We start from the raw sequence: 20,337 nt of genomic DNA, 5'->3' as shown, positions 1-20,337 counted from the left end.
GGATTGAGCCCCACATCGGGGTCTCTGCTCATCAGGGAGCCTGCTTCCTTCTCTCTCTCTCTGCCTGCCTTTCTGTCTATTTGTGATCTTGGTCTGTCAAATAAATAAATAAAATCTTAAAAAAAAAAAGAGAGGGAGGCTTGGAAAACAAAATGAGGGAGGCTTGGAAAACAAAAAGCAAAAAGTAAGACAGTGACATAAATCAACAGTGTCAATATTAACATTGCAAGTGAGTGGCTTAAATAAGTCAATGAAAGTGCAGATTGTTGGCCTGAACACAAAACAAGATCCACCTATGCTGTCTACAGTAGATGCACTTGATCTCAGTTAAAAAACAGATTAAACTCAAAGGGATGGAAAAAGCTACATCCCTCAAACAACCATAAGAAAGCTAGAGTGGATACACTCATTAGCCAAAAGGGACTTTATAGTAAGGGGGCGCCTGGGTGACTCAGTTTTTAAGAGTCTGCCTTTGGCTCAGGTCATGGTCCCTGTACCAAGCTCCCTTCTCAGCGGGAAGCCTCCTTCTCCCTCTCCCACTCCCCCTGCTTGTGTTCCCTCTCTCACTGTGTCTCTGTCTAATAAATAAAGAAAATCTTTTTTAAAAAAATAAAAAGTAAAAATGCTAGTAAGATAAACAGGATCATTTTGGAATGATAAAATGGTCAAGTCATCAGAAAGATGAAACAACTCTAAACATACATTCACCTAATAACTCAACACCCAACTGCTTATAGCAAAACTTACAGAAACTGAGGAAACAGACAATATGAAAATAATACTTAAACTTCAATATATCACTTTCAATATTGGATAGGACAACTATGCAGAAATCAGTGAAGATAAAGAAGATTTGAACCATACTATAAAATAACAGTGTTGTTGATCACACAGAAACAAAGAGAATTGGGAGATTATGATGACAATTATATGCCAAAATATCAACTTGCTTCTATAAAATAGACAAAAACACAGAAAGACACAAATGACTAAATCTGACTGAAGAAGAAATAGACCACCTGGAGGTGCCTATAAAAATAATGAGGTAGAACATAGAGTCAACTGTCAAAAACTATTCCATGTAAAAGCCTATTTCCAAATGGCTTCACTTGCAAATTATACCATATGTTGAAAGAATTAATAACAACTTTTACAAACCCTTCCCCCCAAAAAAGAGGAGGGAACCCAACTCATTCTATGAGGCTAGATTATTCAGACACCAAAACAGACAGGGATATCACAGGATATCAAGGATATCACATTCATTATCTCTTATGAATGTGGACTCACACACACCCACATACACAACATACACACACACAAAGATCTCAACAAAATGTTCACTCACGGCTTCTATTACACATTGTGCTGGAGGAGCACCTGGACTGTTCAGTCAGTTAATAGCCTTTGGCGCAGGTCATGATCCCAGGATCATGGTCCCAGGGTCCTGGGAATTAGCCTTCATGGGCTCTCTGCTCTGTGGGGAGAATGCTTCTCCCTCTCCCTCTGCCTGTGCTCCCCTTGCTTGTGCTCTTTTGTTCTCAAATAAATAAATAAAGTTAAATTAAATTTAAAAAGGGAGGTTGTCAGGTTGGCAGTTTTGTTTCTGAAAAGTGGGTTCGCCTCTTGATGGGTTCAAGGCAAAAGACTCAATGAAACCAAAGAATGGGAAAAGGAAGGTTTACTGACACGTAAAGGAGAACACCGGGGATGTTTCCCAAAGCAGCGTCTCCCTGAACAACACACTGGGGAAGTTTCAAGCTGAAGGTACAGATGTCATGACTCCTCTGACGGAGGACACCTGACCCTCAGCAGGAACTGCTGTCTCTGCAGCTCCTGGCACCTGGGTGACACTCGTGCCACTCGGGCCAAAATATTTCTGCACAGACTTGGCACCAGAGCTGGGAGCCCGCGGCTGCCACGTCCCATCAGACCCACCTCCAAGCAAGGGAAGATGTTAAAGATACCTTTGCCAGAGGAGAAATGAAAAATATCGAGTTCTAAAAATACCAAAAATGAGAAACTTGTGATTGGATCATGTAGTCATCGTTCTGATCCCTGGGATAAGGATCATGATTCCTTTGTTTACCCCTCCGGGAGGACAGACAGCCATACTACATAGTGTCCAGGTTACACTCTCAGAATGCCCAGGGATATGAATGGATGTTCACTGCCTATTCTCCAGAACATCTAGTAATCATCAAAAAATGTTGTATGAAGGAACAAGTGTAACTCTGAAAAGGGAGTTTGGAGGGGGCCACATTACAGATGAAGTGTTTGGAACAGTAAAGGAAGATGCATCATTACACGGATATAAAAAACACTTGCCTTCACAATCTTCTCCTGCCCCATTGACCAAAGCCAAGGAATAATCACGACAGATTAAAATTAATCTGACATGGGTGTGGACATGAAGCTTCAAACACCACCACAAGTAGCATTTCCTATTTCTTGAGAAACTTTTCAAGCCTTGGAAACATTAAGTGACAGACAGCTCAACTATGTGCAATTGGAAATAGATATAAGAGATGAAATGATAATTTTGGCCAACACAACAAAGACAGAACTGAAAGACTTGCCAAGGAGGATTCCCAAGGATTCAGTGCACTACCATTTCTTCCTGTGGAAACATTCCCATAAAGGAGATGGTTTGAAGTCCATAGTTTTTATTGATTCAATGCCAGGATACACATGCAGTAAAGAGAATGGATGCTGTATTCTAGCTGCGAGAGCTCTCTGCTAGAAAGTGTTGAAAGACAACTACAAATGGACGTCATTAGAAAGATCGAGATAGGGTGCTTGGGTGGCTCAGTAAGTTAAGGGTCTGCCTTCAGCTCAGGTCATGATCTCAGGGGTGTGGGATCGAGCCCCACGTCTTGTTCCCTGCTTGGGAGGGAGCCTGTTTCTCCCTCTCCCTCTGCTTGTACGTGGTCTCTCTCCCTCTCTCTCTCTCAAATAAATAAAATCTTAAAAAAAAAAGAGGAAAGATCAAGAGAGAAAATGGGGATGAGTTGACAGCAGACTTCCTTTACAAAGAAGGACACTCAAAGCAACAGATACATAACAACGTTTTGCAAAACTGAGAGTTCCTGCAACAAAAAGAAGAATTCAGAAACTTACGAGTCCAGCTGAAAGTGAAGCCACTGCTTATTAAAATCATTATATTAAGGATTCCAATACTAATTTTTTAAAAACAGCTTTAAGTACAGAAGAACTGTTAACATCACTGCCTGCAGGTCAGCTCACTGAACTGTTCACTTCTGTGTTCTTATACACTAACAATGAAAATACAGAAAGGGAAATTAGAGAATCGATTCCATTTACTATAGCACCAAGAACCATAAGATACCTGGGAATAAACCTAACCAAAGAGGTAAAGGATCTGTACTTGAGGAACTACAGAACACTCATGAAAGAAATTGAAGAAGACACAAAAAGATGGAAGACCATTCCATGCTCTTGGATTGGAAGAATAAACATTGTTAAAATGTCTATACTGCCTAGAGCAATCTATACTTTTAATGCCATTCTGATCAAAATTCCACCGGTATTCTTCAAAGAGCTAGAGCAAATAATCCTAAAATTTGTATGGAATCAGAAGAGACCCCGAATCACTAAGGAAATGTTGAAAAACAAAAATAAAGCTGGGGGCATCACGTTACCTGATTTCAAGCTTTATTACAGCATGGTACTGGCATAAAAACAGACACATAGACCAGTGGAACAGAGTAGAGAGCCCAGATATGGACCCTCAACTCTGTGGTCAATTAATCTTCAACAAAACAGGAAAAAATATACAGTGGAAAAAAGACAGTCTCTTCAATAAATGGTGCTGGGAAAACTGGACAGCTATAAGTAGAAGAATGAAACTCGACCATTTTCTTACACCGTACACAAAGACAAACTCAAAATGGATAAAAGACCTCAACGTGAGAGAGGAATCCATCAGAATTCTAGAGGAGAACATAGGCAGTAATCTCTTCGATATCAGCCACAGCAACTTCTTTCAAGATATGTCTCCAAAGGCAAAGGAAACAAAAGCCAAAATAAACTTTTGGGACTTCATCAAAATCAAAAGCTTCTGCACAGCAAAGGAAACAGTCAAGAAAACAAAGAGGCAACCCACGGAATGGGAGAAGATATTTGCAAATGACAGTACAGACAAAAGGTTGATATCCAGGATCTATAATGAACTCCTCAAACTCAACACACACGAAACAGTCAAACATATCAAAAAATGGGCAGAAGATATGAACAGACACTTCTCCAATGAAGACATACAAATGGCTATCAGACACATCAAAAAATGTTCATCATCACTAGCCCTCAGGGAGATTCAAATTAAAACCACATTGAGATATCACCTTACACCAGTTAGAATGGCCAAAATTAACAAAACAGGAAACAACATGTGTTGGAGAGGATGTGGAGAAAGGGGAACCCTCTTCCACTGTTGGTGGGAATGCAAGTTGGTGCAGCCTCTTTGGAGACAGTGTGGAGATTCCTCAAGAAATTAAAAATAGAACTTCCCTATGACCCTGCCATTGAACTCCTGGGTATTTACCCCAAAGATACAGATGTCGTGAAAAGAAAGGCCATCTGTACCCCAATGTTTATAGCAGCAATGGCCATGGTCGCCAAACTGTGGAAAGAAACAAGATGCCCTTCAACAGACGGATGGATAAGGAAGATGTGGCCCATATACACTATGGAATATTATGCCTCCATCAGAAAGGATGAATACCCAACTTTTGTAGCAACATGGACGGGACTGGAAAAGATTATGCTGAGTGAAAGAAGTCAAGCAGAGAGAGTCAATTATCATATGGTTTCACTTATTTGTGGAGCATAACAAATATCATGGAGGACAAGGGGTCTTAGAGAGGAGAAGGGAGTTGGGGTAAATTGGGAGGGGTGGTGAATCATGAGAGACTATGGACTCTGAAAAACAACTGAGGGGTTTGAAGTGGCGGTGGGGTGGGAGGTTGGGATAACAGGTGGTGGGTATTATAGAGGGCACGGATTGCATGGAGCACTGGGTGTGGTGCAAAAATAATGAATACTGTTTTTCTGAAAATAAATAAATTAATTTAATTAAAAAAAGAAATATAGGGCGCCTGGGTGGCTCAGTGGGTTGAGCCGCTGCCTTCGGCTCAGGTCATGAACTCAGGGTCCTGGGATCCAGTCCCGCATCGGGCTCTCTGCTCAGCAGGGAGCCTGCTTCCCTCTCTCTCTCTCTCTGCCTGCCTCTCTGCCTACTTGTGATCTCTGTCTGTCAAATAAATAAATAAAATCTTTTAAAATAAATAAATAAATAAAAATTAAAAAAAAGAAATATATACTATCCATATGAGGATTACTAGTATTGGTTTTATAGCATAACTTTTTTCTGTGCATAATAAATTGAATCAATAAAATCAGCTTTTCATAGAAAGCATAAAAGAGAAAAAAAAAGTCAAGGTTACAGAAGACTATATAGGATGTGCTACTAATTTTGTCATACTGTTTTTTAAAATTTATTTTTTTGACAGACAGAAATCACAAGTAGGCAGAGAGGCAGGCAGAGAGAGTTGGAAGCAGGCTCCCTGCTGAACAGACAGTCCGGTGCGGGGATCAATCCCAGGACCATGAGATCAGGACCTGAGCCAAAGGCAGAGGCTTAACCCACTGAGCAACCCAGGTGCCCTAATGTCATACTGTTTTCTAAGAAGTGTGTATTTTTTAACTGCTATCATTTTTTAATGGAATTCTTCCAGGCACTGTCCTCTCCATTAGAGTGTTTTTCGAACATTATCCAAAACCCCATGGCTGTATCAGCATTATTTTGTCTTTTGATCATAGGGTAGTTTTAACGTTTATGTTGATGCACAGCAGCGAAGAAATGGAACAATGGGAAAAGCCCCTGTGTTTTGGAATTACCAACTCATGGCCAGTGGCCAACAGCCAGGCCACATGGTCAGGCAGAAGGGCAATGGAAACATGATCTATTAAACAAATAGCCACAGCGGGGCTGGGCCCTTGCTCATTACGGGAATTTGAGGTGTGCATCAAAGGAGGACATGTTGATGCCTATCGCAAGAACCACCTTCTTTTTTTTTTTTTTTAAAGATTTTATTTATTTCTTTGACAGAGATCACCAGTAGGCAGAGAGGCAGGCAGAGAGAGAGAGGAGAAAGCAGGCTCCCTGCTGAGCAGAGAGCCCAATGTGGGGCTCGATCCCAGGACCCTGGGATCATGACCTGAGCCGAAGGCAGAGGCTCCAACCCACTGAGCCACCCAGGCGCCCCACAAGAACCACCTTCTGAGTTTGGAAGTGGATTGGGACAGATGAGTGTGTTTCCTGGTGTCCTCTCTTGGAGTATCATGTAGGTCAGGGAAATATGGGGACAGAGGGGGCTCTGGGAATGCAGGTAAAGGCAGAAACTCTATAGTCCACTGACATCCTCTGTGGTTCAAACAGAACTGCTCTGGCTGCCAACGAAACACCACAGAGAGCTAGGAGGCCGACCCCTGGCAGGGAAGCCTTGAATGTAGCTGGCACGTAAGAGCCATAATGGTAACCCCAAAGGGCGACAAAAGGGCCTTGACAGGAATGCATATTCTGGATTGGACTTTGCTCATTCAGCGGTATATGCAAATGGTCAGAGTCCTATTAAAACAAACAAGCAAAAAACAGAGCATAGCTTTGCTCCAATTAAAAATCTAAAAAAATAAAATGCATAGAGAGGACTGTTCCTATGAGAATAGCTCAGGAGATTTTACACGTGCACACCTCCACGCACTACCCCCAGAGCAAGATGGAGAACACGCTGAGCTTCGCAGAGATCCCCAGTCAATACATCACCACAAAAGGTAACCACTCTTCAACTTCTGACATTGTAAATTGTCCTGGTCTTCAACTTCACATACAAAGGGTCATACTCCTGTGGGCGGCTTCTTTCTCTCAGCGCCATGTCTGTAAGATTCCTCTATGCTGTAGGGTGTAGCCACGGTCCAGTCTTCTTCAGGGATGCACAGTATCCCGTTGTACGAATAAGCTACAACTTATGTATGTATTTTCCTGTCATACGCATCTATGTTGTTTTGCATCGCGGGAACGATACACAGTACTGCTGAGACATTCTTGTACATGGCTCTTGGTGCACTTGTGGAATAAAAGTACTGAACCAGCGAAGAATGCTCAGTCACATTTCCTCACACCACAAACACATGACAAACCATAACATCCCAACATCCCACAATGGGGCATACACACATGCTGACAGAGTAACAGCTTCATGGAGAATGGGAACAGGCAGCAGAAACATTGTGGAAAAGGGGTGTCGGGCCATGGAGGCATGAAGTGCTGGTTTACACCCCTTCACAAGTGTGCACTCCCACCCAGCGTGAGTGGGGCTACCGGATGGTCCGCACCACACACTTTTTCCTGGGGGATCTGAGAAGGGGGAGGGGACAGGTGCCAGTGTGACTCTACAGTCCTTCCCAAGGGAGAGGACCTCGGTATAACTATGGTTCACTTCAACATTCTCCATCCTACCTGATGCAGAGTCTCAGGACAGGGATGCAAGTGTGAATGCAAGGAACGGGAAGGATCCTAAGACACCGTAAGAACTTTGTTAAACCCTATGTGGGAATTCCTAAGGGCTTGAAGGGGAGGGCTCTGCCTTCACCCCACCCAGCAAAGTTGAGGCTGACGGCGAGCACAGCTACATCCCCTGGTGGTCCCTTACCCGCCAGTTCTGTCCCTGTGTTTCCCTCCCCTCTATGACTGGGAGTGGACTGGGGGGGAGGGGGGCTTGTCAGACTTGTGTTGCTGCCCGCAGTGCAGACTAGCACAGCAGCCACACATGATGTCCCTTCCAATGGCAGAAAGTGAGGTATAAATGCAGAGAAGTAGAAATAGTAACTGAGGGTAAAGGGTGGGGGGATACATTCGCTATGTCATGAGGGAAATCCATAGTACATTAGCGCCTCAGAAGAAGTGTGAGCAAGAGATGACACTCTTAGCCCCATCATCCCAGACACCTGAGAGAAAAAGCCGTGTTCTGTGAGACCATTCCTGCTTCTGGAACCTGGCAACACTGAATGGACTCAGCAGACCCGAGTGGGCCTGGGAGACACTGTCCTCCAGTAGGAAGATGGGCTGACTGTTAATGACCGGATAGGACAGGAGTACTGGGCCAGCATCTCCGCAGTTCAGGACCTATTGCTACAAGGGATCAGTGGTCAAAGACCACAGAGTGGCTATGGGATAACAAAAATATGTGGTCTTAGTCCCCAGTTCCTGGCACCCAACTCCCCAGCCCTTGGGATCTCCTGAGTGATAAGAGTGTCACTGGTATGCTAATGAGATGACTTGGCCGAGGGTCTTAGACAGTTCAGGTTGGGGCTGATGACCAGGAGGACCAAGCTATGACTAGAGAGTTGGAGCCACCAGTGTCACTTCCTGACCTCTGTGGAGAGGCTCTGGGGGCTGACCTCAGTCCCCAACAGCCAGTGACTAAATCAAGTGTGCCTATGTCATGAAGCTACCATGAAGACTGATCTACAGTGCGGTTCACAGAGATTCTGAAATGGCGAACATGTCCACGTGCTCTGAGGGGGGGCACATTTCAACAGGGACAGAGGCTCCGGCACCAGGACCTGCACGCTCCCACACTCCTGAGCCTCTTCATCTGGCTGCTCCTGTGTGTCCTTATAATAAACCATAAGTCAGCATGGAGTTCTCCTGAGACCCAGGAATCCTTCTAACAAACTATTGAATGTCCCCCAACTTTGTAGACAACTTAAACAACAGTGCCAGGGACATGGGAACCTGAGAGTTGAGACTTGCCCGTGAGCCGAGGGCAACTTGCAGGATGAGTCCTCACACCTGTGCCTCCCATGCTCACCCAGGTCGACAGGGTCAGGTGTGAAGTGAACAAATCGGAGGACACCCAGGTGATGACAGGGAATCAGAGAGCTGGTCAGTTGGGGAAAGAAACCCTCTCCGCCCCACAAAGAGAAATTGAGAGTTAGAGCAAGCGAGTAACCTGCATCTCATCTTGTCCAGGAGCAAAGGATAAGCAGAATGGAAGCTTGTCTATCATGTCCATCTGCCTGCGACCAGCTATTCAGGTCCGGTTGAGGAAGGAGACTCCATACCAGACCCAGTATGGAGTCACGGAAGCCACACACCACCGAGAACGTCACACTTAACCCACCACGACTTTAGCTCTCAGGTTCCCATGTCCCTGGCACTGTTGTTCATGTTGGGCAGCGGTCACATAAACGCTGACAGATGCTAGAGAGTTTCTGCCCAGAACATCGCCACACACAGGGAAATAGATACAGTCACACGACACGTCGGTGCACACAGACCACTCACGTCTTGCAGACTTGGGGTTTCTCGTCCTTGCAAGAACGAAGGAGGGCAAATCTGCCCCGAGCCATCAGGCCACCAGCCCACCTCACCACTGCCCGTGTTTGTGAGTGAGAACTGCAGTGGACGACAGCTGGGACTAATCACGTAGTGTCAGGGGAATGAGACAACAGCTGTCATTTATTACCCATTTGTTCCCTCGGCCAAACCTGAGCACCTACGGAGCACCAGGTTGAGCTGCAGCCTCAGATCTGTGCTCCGAGAATGACACTTAGTTGTTCTCTCTCCATCCCTCGCTGCCAGCACCCCAGCGGCCTTCCGACATGAGAATTCTGCGGTCAGGGCTTTGGAAGAAACCGCCTTCCTCCAGAGCAGAGGAAGACTTGTTTCCCCCACATCCTTCCACGAGACCCAGCATGAGGCTCCACCAGACAGGGGAGCACACGCTGGACCCAACTCACAACCCAGGGATAGAGAGATGCTGCCACTGTGCATGTGACAGGGGGCGTGAGTGGCAGGTGTCCCCCAGGTCCATGAGTGGCCATAGTGGTCCATGTCCCGACCCAACCGAGTCAGCGGTGTGAGCAGTGATCTCTGTGCCTGTGGCAGAGGCCAGGGTTCCCGTGTGAGATGCAGCTGGACCGGCCACTGCAGGTGTGCTCCTGGCTGCACAGCCTAGCCTGTTCCATGATCGTCCCCAGGAACATGTTACATCCACAGAAGATGCACGTGCGTACGTGTGTGTGCACTACCTTCTGTCCAAGTTCCAGCAGGGCTGGGTTCCAGGGTTTGTTCAGAGGAATAGCTGCAGAGAGCAAGCATTCAGAGATGCTCGTCATCCCAGCTATGAACTGCTCCCAAATCCTCCCCCCGATGACACCCGGTGATGAAAAAATGCCATAAATCTCACACACCGCACCTCATGACAACAACTGTCGTCCCTCAATTCACGAGGGAAAAAAACATAGTAACTGTGATTTTAATGCCCCCCCACCCTGGCCTGCTCTCCTCTCTGACCTCAGCAGCTCCAGATCCGGCTGAGCACCAGGCTCGCTTGTGGGGATTCTCAGAACACACAGGCCTCTCTGCAGACTCACAGACACTGAATCTCCCCAGACTCACAGACTCCGACTATTTTGCACATGAACAACCATACATACTTTCAGCCTGAGCATAACTCCTTCCTTTTCCACCTGGTGAAAGAAAAAAATCCCATGAGATTATATGCAGGAGGCAGGGCCCTAGATTCTAGATGAAATAGATAGCCTGGACCACAGGGAAGTTTCCAGAATGGTCACTACAGACCTAGGGCAGGATCAGGGACATGAGAATGGAAGCAGGGCAAGATTAACCATCTTCCTGCAGTCTTTCCTCAGAAAGGACCTTGCTCTCTAACCTGTGACTTCTGGGAATTGGGTCCATCACCACATTCATCAGGGTGGTTAATATGTCTCTTGTTCTCACCTCTGGTTTACTACAGTGAATGTAGCAATGAGCACACAGTGGACGGGCACATGTGTGCAGAAGACATTGCCCATAAACAAGGCAGGACAGACTTCCACCTGAGCTTGGGACACTGCAGAAGGACAAGAAAACTCAGAGCACTTCCCTTCCCTACCTGAGATCTCCTTCCTCCCCATGACAACTCCAACCACCACAGTACCAGTGACCACAATGACAATCAGACCAGCCATGATGCCCAAGATGGGAATTGGGGGCTGAGGAGAGGACCCTGGGAAGAGAGGATACAGTGAGGACCTTGACCCATAGGTCTCAACCCAGACCCTACTGAAGATCTCTACAACAGAACCTGATGTCCCTGACAGGAGACTCTGTACCCAGGTGTCCCTCCTTACCCCATCTCAAGATAATGTGCTCGGGCAGCCCCTCATGCTGCACATGGCATGTGTATCTTTGCTCCTCTCCAGAAGGCACCACCACAGCTACCCACTTCTGGAAGCTTCCATCTCCTACAGGCTTGGTCTCCACAAGTTCTGTGTCCTGGGTCAGGTCCCCCTCATCACTGTGCCAGGTCAGGGTGATCTCATCAAGGTAGAAACCCAGGGTCTAGCACCTCAATGTGACCCGATGATCAGAGACGGGATGGTAGGTGACATGTGTCTTCAGGGCATCTGAAGAGAAGGGTCAGAAAATTCAGGAATTTAGGGAGGAGTTAAGGTGATGGAGGAGTAGGAGACCCAAAGTTCATCTGGTCCCTGGAATCAGCTAGATAGTTATCAAATCATTGTGAACACATGGGAATCAATGGGAGATGTGAAGAAAGAAATGCCGCAAGGCTACAAGTAGGAAAGGGGATTGCTTCAGGAGGCAGACGCCAAGTTTTATAAAGAGCAGAGCACAAAATCAGGACTTTTGGAAATCTGCTCCAGTGCAAGAGGTTCCTGGCTTAAAGGTACTGAGGTGCCAGAGTGGGGCAGAATCTGAGGTGGGACAGCATGGTCTCAGGATCCCCAGGGTCACAGAAAGGACAGGGGGGCCCGAGTATGCAAAGCTCCCAGGCATCAGAGCGGGGAAGCTGGCTGCATGCTGCAAGTCTGGGTGCTGGCTTTCTGCTCCACGTTGCCATGAGCAGGGAGCCGCTGCACTATTCAGTGAACCACTCTCTGAGAATGGGCCCGGTAAGCAGCAGAAGTCCAGCCAGACCCCCACCTCCCCTGGGTGGAACTGCACCGGTCCCTGCTGCAGGAGTCCATCAAGTTTGGAGTTTTGAGACTCAGTCATGTTCCTGACATAAAAATGCTTGGTCACAGGCTGGGTGAACACAGAGTTCATAGGAAAACCGGGGAGACCAGCCTAATCAATTGCGTTTCTGTGCAGGCTCATTAAAGAGTGGGGAGTGTGAAGTTTCAGATCCAGGTCTAGAGAGTAAGGTGCAGCCATATTTACCCCACTGACCAGAGCTGAAAGCCTCAGGGACCAAAACAGTGTCACCTAGTGGAATCCAGAGATTGAAGCACTGAGCAAAGCTTCCCAAAAAACAAGAGTCTGGGGCCTGATGGATTCTCTGGAGAATTCTACCAAACATTCAAAGAAGAAATAATACCTATTCTTCTGAATCTGTTTCAAAAATAGAAACAGAAGGAAAACTTTCAGACACTTTCTATGAGGTCAGTATTTCCTTGAGCCCCAAACCAGGCAATGACCCCATCAAAAAGGAGAATTTCAGGCCAATATCCCTGATGAATTGGATATCAAAATTCTCAACAAGATCCTGGCTAATACAATCCAACAGTACATTAAAAGGATTAGCCATCACCACCAGCTGGGACTTATCCCTGGAATTCAAGGGTGGTTCAGCATTCCAAATCAATCAGTTTGATAGAATACATAAATAAGAGAAGAGACAAGAACCATATGGTCTTCTCAATTGATGCACAAAAAGCATCTGACAAAATACAGCATCCCTTCCTGATGAAAACTCTTCAGAATATAGGTACAGAGGGAACATTCCACAAGTTCATAAAATCCATCTATGAAGAACCCACAGTGGGGCGCCTGGGTGGCTCAGTGGGTTAAGCCGCTGCCTTCGGCTCAGGTCATGATCTCAGGTCCTGGGATCGAGTCCCACATCGGGCTCTCTGCTCAGCAGGGAGCCTGCTTCCTCCTCTCTCTCTGCCTGCCTCTCTGCCTACTTGTGATCTCTCTCTCTGTCAAATAAATAAATAAAATCTTTAAAAAAAAAAAAAAAGAACCCACAGTGAATATCATTCTCAATAGGGAAAAGCTGACAGCCTTCCCATGGAGATCAGGAACATGACAAGGATGCCCTCTCTTGTTACTATTGTTCAACATAGTACCAGAAGGCCCAGCAACATTAACCAGACCACAAAAGGAATTAACAGATATTCAAATTGGCAAAGAAGAATTCAAACTCTCTCTCTTTGCAGTTGACATGTACACTCTGTGGAAAACCCAAAAGTCTCTACCTTCAAATTACTAGAACTCATACAGCAATTCAGTAATGTGGCCAGGTACAAAATCAGTGCACAGAAACTAGTTGCTTTCTTATACACTAACAACGAGACTGTAGAAAGAGACATTAGAAAATCAATTCCATTTACAATAGTACCAAAAAAAAAAATAAGATACCTTGGAATAAATCTAACCAAAGAAGTAAAGGATCTATATTCTAGGAACTATAAAACACCCATGAAAGAAATTGAAGACAAAAAAGATGGGAAAACATTCCATGCTCATGGATCAAGAATAAACATTGTTAAAATGACTATGCTGCCGGGAGCAATCTATACTCTCAACGCCATCCCAATCAAAATACCATGGTATTTTTCAAAGTGTCAGAGCAAACAATCATAAAATTTGTATGGAACCAGAAAAGTCCACAGGTCACCAAAAATAAAAATGTTGAAAAGAAAAAGCTGGGGGGGGGGGGCATCACGTTGCCTGATTACAAGCTATGTTACAAAGCTATGATCACCAAGACAGCATGGTACTGGAACAAAAACAGACACATAGACCAATGGGACAGAATAGAGATCCCAGATACAGGCTCTCAACTTTATGGTCAACTAATCTTCAAAAAACCAGGAAAAAATATCCAATGGAAGAAAGACAGTCTCTTCAATAAATGGTGCTGGGAAAATTGGACCGCTATATACAGAAGAATGAAACTGGACCCTTCTCTTACATCATACACAAAGATAAACTCAAAATGGATGAAAAACCTCAATTTGAGACCAGAATCCATCATAATCCTAGAGGAGAACATAGGCAGTAACCTCTTCAACATCGGCCACAGCAACCTTTAAGACAGTCCCCAAAGGCAAGGGAAACAAAAGCAAAAATGAACTTTTGGGACTTCATCAAGATAAAAAGTTTCTGCACAGCAAAGGAAACAGCCAACAAAACAACAGAAGAAGATATTTGCCAATGACACTACAGACAAAAGGTTGATATCAAAGATCTATAAAGAACTTCTCAAACTCAACACCCAAAAAACAGGTAATCAAGTCAAAAAAGGGAAGAGGACATGAGCACACACTTCTCTGAGGAAGACATACAAAGGTCTAACAGACACATGAAAAGTGTTCATCATCACTAGCCACCAGGGAAAATAAAATCAAAATCACATTGAGATACCACCTCTCAGCAGTCAGAATCGCTAAAATTCATAAGTCAGGAAACAAAAAATATTGGCAAGGATGTGGAGAAAGGAGAACCCTCCTATGTTGTTGGTGGAAATGTAAGCTGATGCAGCTACTCTGGAAAATACTGTGAAGGTTCCTCAAAAAGTTGAAAATAGAGCTACCCTACAACCCAGCAATTGCACCACTGGGTACTTACCCTAAAGATACCAATGCAGTTATCTAAAGGGGCATGTGTACCCCAATGTTTATAGCAACAATGTCCACAATGGTAAAACTGTGGAAAGAGCCTGTATTTCCATTGATGATGGATGGATAAAGATATTACACACACACACACACACACACACACACACACACACACAAGAATATTACTCAGCCATCAAAAAGATGAAACTTTGCTATTTCCAATGACATAAATGGAAGTAGAAGGTATTATGCTAAACAAAGTACGTCAACCAGAGAAAGACAATTATCATATGATCTCACTCATATGTGGAATTTGAGAAACGAAACAGAGACTCACAGGGGAAGAGAGGAAAAAATAAAACAAGATGAAACCAGTGAGAGAGACAAACTATAAGAGACTCTTAATCATATGAAACAAACTGAGGGTTGCTGGAGGAGATACCGGTGGAGGGATGGCGCCCCTGGTGATGGATATTAAGAAGGGCACGTTTTGTAATGAGCACTGGGTGTTATATAAGACTGATGAACCACAGCCCTGTACTCTGGAACCAATGAAACTTTTAATTAATTGAATTTAAACCAATAAAACATTAAATATTAATTAATTGAATTTAAATTTTAAAGTGTTGAAAAAATTAAAAGATAAAAATAAAAAGACAAAAGAGGACTCCTAAAGTTTGAGAGAGGAAATAAACAGAAGCACTGAGAGCCTTCCAGGGTCCACAAGGGTGGGGATGCAAGAGTGTGTGAGGAGCCAGCATGGAGGGGACTGTGCCCAGACTGTGCTCAGTGCATCATGGGCTTTGACATGGTCGCTGCTCTGCTGGTCATCCTTGCTTCTCCTTTGTCCCTTGTCCCTTCAGTGGAAACTTGTCACACCAGGCCCAGTAATCACAACAACTCCAATCTCTCTTCTCTCTAGGACTTTATGCAGCAAGATTTTCCTGTGAACAGGGTTGCCAGAGCTTAGGCCTGGTCAGGACTCAGCTCCCAAGTTTTTGCTGTCTTTTTCCTCCTCCTCCTCCTCCTCCTCTTGCTCTTCCTTCTTCTTCTTTGCTTCTATGGAGAATTAGGCCTGTTGTTTCTTGGGTACAAGTTGTGGTCTCATGTTCCTCTGGTGTTCCCAGTCTGGGACAGCCCCAGGGGTCCTTGTCTCTCATTGTCCCCACAAGGCCCAGGGGGCCCCTGCACACAGGAATATCTGTGGGGTTCAAAGGTGACTTTTTATACCAGTCCATCTCTTCTAGGGATCATCTCCTTCTAGGGTTGTTCTGGATCATTCTTTCCATCTTTCCCCACCTTTTTTAAAAAGCAGATTATGGAGTTAGAGACAACAACTGATAATTTCTCATTCTTATTATATTTCAGTTAGTTTCTATTTTCTTGGCTCACCCACATGCCCCCCTGTTCTTGACACTAGTAATTCCAGCTCTGGTTCCACTCCTGATTCACAGAGTGATGAAACAGTGTCGAATTTGAATTCACATTTCTCTGGAATACATGACCCACAAGCCTAGATGCACCTTTCCTGAAGGGAGAACTGCCATTGTTTCCTGTGCATGCCGGAGAGATGATGCAGAGAGGAGGACATGAGAACGTGGAGGAGACCGCCACTGGTGAGAAAAGTGATAGCTTCCATGAGCAACTGTGGCCTAGGGCTCATCTAGAAGAGAGAGGTTCTCTGTGCGGATCATTTCTCCAAGTGATAACTGAGTGTCATACACAGAAACTCCTTTGTAGAAACTTCAGGGAAGTAGAAACAGACCAAATGGGCCCACCTGGTGGGGCGTATGTGCTGGTAGTGAGGGGAAGACTGTCTGCTAGTAACTAAGGGAAGTGTGTGTGTTAGAGGCTGGGAAGTGCAGTGAGGAAGGGGACCCAGAGGAGACCTGTGTGGGGACAGGGAAGACGGCTACTTTACTACAGTGGTAAGTGTAGGTCTCACTGAGAAGCTGACCTCTGAGAGATTAGAAGGACATGAAAAAATTGTGTAAGAAGCGGTCTGCGGAGAGTTCTTTCCAGGCAGGGAGGCTCCAGTGCACACGCACTAGAGCAGGGCCCTGTCTGTGTTCAAGGAAGGATGAGGAGGCCACTGTGGCTGCAGCAGAGAGCAGGTGACATGAGTCAGATACTGACCACATCATGCAGGCCTGAGGGTGTGAGAAGGGTTTTGAGTTTCCTTTGAGTGAAATGTGGAGTTACAAGAATGAACAGATCAGGGTAGGGACAAGATGGCAGAGTTAGGGGACCCTATTTCAACCAGTCCCCTGAATTGAGCTGAATAGCCATCAGAGCACTCTGAACACCCATGACATCAGCCTGAAATGTAAGATTATACATCTGGATCTCTACGGGGGCAAAGGATCATCAGTCAAGAGGTACAAAACATGGAGTTGGGATTGTGCAGACAGATATCCGAGGAGGAACAGAAGGGGGAGGGAACCACCATTAGAAGGGGGAGGGTAGCCACATACATTACTCACTGCTTGTCAAGGAAAGTGTACACTTACTCCCCTCCACCTGTTTCACCCAAACCCCATGCCCCTACCCACCACGTCTCTGGTAACCATCTGTTTGTTCTCTATGGTTATGTTTATTACTATCTATCTATCTATATATATGTTTATATTCCATTTTTTGATTTCTCTCTTCTCTTGTTTTGTTTCTCAAATTCCACATATGAGTAAAATCATACGGTCTTTGTCTTTCTCTGAGTATTCTGCCTGTATGATACTCTCTTGATCCATCCATGTGGCTGCAAATGGCAAGATTTCATTCTTTTTTTATGGCTGAGTAACATTTCATTGTATAAATGTACCACATCTTCTTAATTCATCTATCGATGGATATGTGGGCTATTTTCATAATGGGACTATTGTAAATAGTGCTGCAATGAACCAGGGATGCACATAGATTTTTGAATTAATGTCTTCATATTCTTAGGGTAAATACCCAGTAGTGAAATTCTGGATCATATGGTGATTCAATTTTTAATTTCCTACAGAAACTCCATACTATTTTCCACAGAGGCTATACCAGTTTACATGCCCATTAACAGTGCCAGAGGGTTCCTTTTTCTCCACATCCTCACAAACACCTGCTGTTTCTTGTGTTTTTTATTTTAGCCATGTTGACAGGTGAGAATTGATGTATCATTGTGGTTTTGATACAGGGACCATTACTCAGCCAGCACAGGGAAGGCATGGAGGAGAACAGGGAGGGCCCCTCTGGCCAGAGTTGTCACTGGGGTAAGGAAAGCAGAGGGACACAGGATGAGAGAAGTCACGGCAGGATAGTGGCCAGTTCACATTCCGTCTAGGAGATCTGGGCCTGGAAAAGCTGAAAAGACAACAGCACCAAGGTCTTCAGGCATTTCCACTTATAATGGGGATCTCTTCCTCTCTTATGATCTGAAAATCCATGGATGGACACTTCCCTGGTCCTCTGCTCAAACCTTGGCTATGGAAATCAAGAAGTCCTTGGATGCAGATGGCTGTCAATGCTAGGATTTCTCAGCCCATGTACAGGGAGAGCTTTGCAAAAGCAGCAGAAATATCTGGAGTCCTGGATGAGTTTCTTTGGCAGAAATGGTTCAGCCCTGGGGCAGAGATTTTCTCTGTTGGATCCATTGAGCCTCCCCCCAACAACCCTGTTCAAGGAAGCACTCTTTGTCTGATGGAATGCACATATGTTCTGCTGGTGCATTGTACTGTGATCCACCTGTCCTTAAGACTCTTAATAAAGGATAGAGACACCACTCATGTGGAGACAGAAGTGAATCCTCCCAAGGGTGTCTGGGAGGCTCAGCTGGGTGAATCCAACTCTTGATTTCAGCTCAGGCCATGATCTCAAGGCTGTGATCTCAGCCCAGCATGGGGCTCCATGCTTATTGCAGAGTCTGTGGGATTCTCTTTCTCCCTCTTTCTCTGCCCCTCTGCCTGCTCATGCAATCTCTTGTTCTGTAAATCATCAATCAATCAATGAATAAATAAATATAAATAAAACAAAAAATAACAGGAAGAAGAGGGAGATGAGAAGGAAGAGGAGAAGGAGGAAGAGAATGAGGAGGAGGAGGGGAAGAAGTAGTGATTCCTCGTAGTGTCAACAGTCTAGGGAAGTAGTGGTCCTCCTCCAGAAAGCTGAACCAGGGAACATGGGCATCAGACAGGAGAGGAAGCCCTAGCCTCGCTGTCACAAAGAGTTGTTTCCTTACAGTGCCCTCAGCCCAAGAACCCGTTGTGGCCTACCCCTGAGCATCAACACATGGATCCAACAGAGTGAGGCCTGGATCCCAGGTCCAACAACATGCCTGTACAAAGGAGCTGGGTCCTATGAAGCAGAACAGACTTGGAGAATGAGAGCTTCAGCCAGAGGTGGAAAGGTGAGAGAAACAGCCCTGATCTCTCTCTCTCCCTTAGAAGGGAGCAGGGCTAACCCTGTACCTCACTGGCTCTGTGCTTTCTTCTCCAGTGCCCCCAACACTGAACATGACCTGTAACCAGAACTTGGAGGGCAAGGCCAGCCTGACAGGCTGGGTGTTCTGTTTCTCTCCGAGGAATATCTCCCTGACCAGTATGCCCAGCAGTTTATGGGAGTTCTGCCTAGTGGGAACGGGGCCTACTGGATGTGTGTGGCCATAAGTATTCCTTAAACAAAGGATTGGAGGTTCACTTGCTACATGGAAGCCACAGGGAATTGCAGTGCACAATTTGTGCCCTCGCATTGTGGGCCTGGCCAGGACAGGTGGCAGTGTGGGGAGAAGACAGCAGTCTTGTGGTCCTGGGGTGGCCGGGTCAATATAATACCCTCTTCTAGGAAAGGCCCTGGTGCATCAGAATGGAGGGACAACCCTCTGCTTTTCTTATTGCTGCTGGTTTCCTTATTGTCATTCTTGCATGAGTCCTCTCTCTAAGAACAAGAAGTCAGCAAGGAGCACTGGGTGGGGTGCAAAAACAATGAATACTGTTACACTGAAAAGAAATTAAAAAAAAAAAAAGTCAGCAAGAGCTGCGGGAGCCTAAGTGAGAAATCTGGGCAGTGGGCGGGATGGGCGGGGCTCTCCTGGGATATGGGCAGTCCCTCGTGTCTGCACAATATGGAGGGCATGACAAGCCTCTGTAACAGGAGCTGAAGTCAGAGTGCTGAGAGAGTGGGAGCCACATGTGCATATCCACCCTTAGCCCTACACAAAGCCAAGGTCCCTGGGGCCTTTGAGTGGTGAGCATGACCTCTCCTTGCTCTGGGTGAGGACTGGGGACTGGGGATTGAGGGTCCCTGCTCTGAGCTTGTCCCTACTTCTCTCTATTCTCAGGCTCAGCAAGGTTGGTCCAGGGACATTTCCAGGTGGGAGGTGTAGGAGGGGGGGGTGACGGTGGCAGTTTCGGGATGTAGAGGGTGGATAGATAGAGATGCGGGTCTCCAGAATCTCCTACACCTCATTTACAAGAAGGTTGTAAGAGGCACTGCCTGTATTACCTGGGGGAGTCCCTGCTAGGAAAGGGGCAGGAAGGCTCTGGCAGCCTCAGACAAGGAGCATTTGGGGAGGACCTGTGATTCCAGGTGCGAGAGGGCCAGGAAGGAGCAAGAAAAGGCCTCGTGCACCAGGACCTGGGCCAGGGATGAGGGTGGAGGGCTGTGAGCACGGGGTTTTCCTGAGTCAGGTCA

At 45.8% G+C, this 20,337-nt stretch overlaps 2 pseudogenes; one reads left to right on the top strand and one right to left on the bottom strand.

Moving 5' to 3' along the window:
* The window catches only part of LOC116587519, a 592,489-nt pseudogene that overhangs the window by 346,889 nt on the left and 225,263 nt on the right, over positions 1-20,337 (bottom strand).
* Positions 2,192-2,856, top strand: LOC116587538 (annotated as a pseudogene).

Source organism: Mustela erminea, chromosome 4, assembly GCF_009829155.1.
Source record: "Mustela erminea isolate mMusErm1 chromosome 4, mMusErm1.Pri, whole genome shotgun sequence".
Lineage (NCBI taxonomy): Eukaryota > Metazoa > Chordata > Mammalia > Carnivora > Mustelidae > Mustela > Mustela erminea.
Note: the sequence above shows the minus strand (reverse complement) of the source record. Positions and strands in the feature narration are given on the sequence as shown.